The 2,758-nt window shown below is 50.1% G+C and overlaps 1 protein-coding gene across 1 annotated transcript in view; it reads right to left on the bottom strand.

Moving 5' to 3' along the window:
- TMEM235 (transmembrane protein 235) overlaps positions 1 to 2,758 on the bottom strand; it is an 11,465-nt gene that overhangs the window by 6,081 nt on the left and 2,626 nt on the right. The window lies entirely within an intron of this gene.

Genomic DNA, 2,758 nt, shown 5'->3' with positions numbered 1-2,758 from the left:
GCTGCGGGTCCCTGGGCAAAAGCCTTAATTTCTCTAAACCTCGGCTTCTTCAGCTCCCAAATAGCCAAGCTGAGGCGGGAGGGTGGGGCCAGAAAAGCCCTGGTGGAGACTCAGCAGGAAGCTTGAATGGTGGGAGGCAGCTCCCCCCTCAACCTCCAGCCCTTACACTGGAGCACTTGGCTGCTGGTTGGCCCAGCTGTGTGGGTCTTAATCAGTCTCCAGGATCAACCACCAGAGGTTCCTGATAAAGCGGGTGGGCTTGTGAGGGGCTACAGAAGGGAGCCTGGCTTCCTATTAGTTGCAATTACTAATGCCCTGGGAGGCTAACCTCTGCCTGTCCATCACTCGCTCACAACCATTAGCAAAGCTTCTCCGAGGACAGGGGCAGGTGCTGGTGGGGCAGGAGGCAGAGGAGCCACAAAGGGGCCCCACTGGCAGCGGGAGGGCTGTCACGGTGAGGCTGTTGGGAGTTTAGTTTGGGGCGATGGGAGGTCCTCCACTCCAGGTCCCTGGACTCTCCACTGCTGCCCCTTCCACCAGTGCAGGGCAAAGATGGGGTCAGAGGTCTCACTGAGGGTGCTCCTTCTCAGACCACCAGCAGCTTCTCCACTTAGGGTCATGCCAGGGCTCTCATTTCCAAGTGTTTGCTTATTTTGGCCCCCTTTTCTCTAGGTTTGAGCAATATCATCAGGAAGTAGAAGTAGTCCCAACAAACTTATTGAAATAATCCTTCAGGGGGCATTCAGACACAGTGGCTAGAATTGTCCGGTATCCTGCCAGCCACGCATCTTTCTCACACCACACTCAAGACTGGGTTGGGGCACATGGTGGGGATAGGGTGGGGTAATCCTGGCTGTGGCAGTTTCTGTACCCTCTTACCTGACAGCCCTCCCCCAACCCCCGCCCTGGAAATTGGGTGCCAGCCAGAGGCCCTCCTCTCTCAGGGGGCATTGGGCCTGGAGGGTAAAAGAATCCAGCAGGCAGACTGAGAAAAGCAGGTGCTTGGGAGCAGCAGCAGTCTACAAAATTGGGGATGGGGGGAGGGACTGGGGGAGCAGGGGAGAGTGGGGGTGGAGCTGGGAAAGAAGGTAATGACCCAAACGTGACAAAGAGGGACGCCACTTCTGTGTGTTTAAGCTACGATTGAGAGATGGCGTTTTGTTGTTGTTCTTCTGAATATTTACCTGGCTGTGTCAGGCCTCAGTTGTGGCCCATGGAATCCTCCTCAGTCACATGGACTCTCAGGCTGTCGTTGCTGTCCACTGGCTGCAGACCACACCGGCTTCAGTACTGCAGGCATAGTTGCTCTGCAGCATGTGGGATCTTATTAGTTTTCTGACCAGGGATCAAATCCACGTCCCCTGCATTGCAAGGCAAGTCCTGAGAGACAGTGTTTATTTTAGGGAGAACTAGAGGAACCCTGTGGCTGCACACTCCACACACTTCCTCCCCGCCTTTCGCCTGAGCTTGTTTGAAAAGGTCTCGTTTGCATCCCCTGTCAAGGCGTGTTGAATGCTGTTTGAGGCCACTGTACCTCCAGAGCCCGCCTCTCCATAGAGGAACAGACATGTATCCCATTCCTGTTGCAGTGTAGATGGCCAGGTGAGCAGTCTACACCCCATCGCTTCAAAGCTTTGGTTCAGGGTTTCAACCCCAGATGTGCCAGTGACTGATTGGACTGTCTCCAGACAATTGGTATCAGTCCTTGAGGGGCTACTCTGATGAATTCCGCCAGTCTACTTCCTTTGAAATGGACTCAAATTATACCCTAGCCCAGTTCTGAAAAGGCACCTCTTAGAATGATCCATTATTTTTCATTATTCATCCTCCTTTCATCAACTTGCAACCCCGAACTTGTGAGCACCAAGCCTGTCACCAGGCTGCTGAGGCCTCTTCAAAGCCAGCATCGACCACTTCCACTGAAATCAGGGGCAGATGAGAACTTTAATGGAAGAAATCCCAATTATGTGTGACAGAGCAACAGGGCTGCAGCCAAGCCTCTTCTTGCTCTTAATATTTTTTTTATTTGGCTGTGCCAGGTTTCAGTTGCCACACGAGGGATCTTCTATCGTCTTTGCAGCATGTGGGACTTTTTAGCCATAGCATGCAGGATCTGGAATGCAGATGTTCCAGAAAAACATCTATTTCTGATTTATTGACTATGCCAAAGCCTTTGACTGTGTGGATCACAATAAACTGTGGAAAATTCTGAAAGAGATGGGAATACCAGACCACCTGACCTGCCTCTTGAGAAATTTGTATACAGGTCAGGAAGCAACAGTTAGAACAGGACATGGAACGACAGACTGATTCCAAATAGGAAAAGGAGTATGTCAAGGCTGTATATTGTCACCCTGCTTATTTAACTTAAATGCAGAGTACTTCATGAGAAATGCTGGACTGGAAGAAACACAAGCTGGAATCAAGATTGCCGGGAGAAATATCAATAACCTCAGATATGTAGATGACACCACCCTTATGGCAGAAAGTGAAGAGGAACTCAAAAGCCTCTTGATGAAAGAGGAGAGTGAAAAAGTTGGCTTAAAGCTCAACATTCAGAAAATGAAGATCATGGCATTTGGTCCCATCACTTTATGGGAAATAGATGGGGAAACAGTGGAAACAGTGTCAGACTTTTATTTTTTGGGGCTCCAAAATCACTGCAGATGGTGACCGCAGCCATAAAATTAAAAGACGCTTACTCCTTGGAAGGAAGGTTATGACCAACCTAGATAGCGTATTCAAAAGCAGAGACATT

This window comes from Bison bison, unplaced genomic scaffold, assembly GCF_000754665.1.
Source record: "Bison bison bison isolate TAMUID 2011002044 unplaced genomic scaffold, Bison_UMD1.0 scf7180017864371, whole genome shotgun sequence".
Taxonomy (NCBI): Eukaryota; Metazoa; Chordata; class Mammalia; order Artiodactyla; family Bovidae; genus Bison; species Bison bison.
This window is presented reverse-complemented; position numbering and strand designations above follow the sequence as displayed.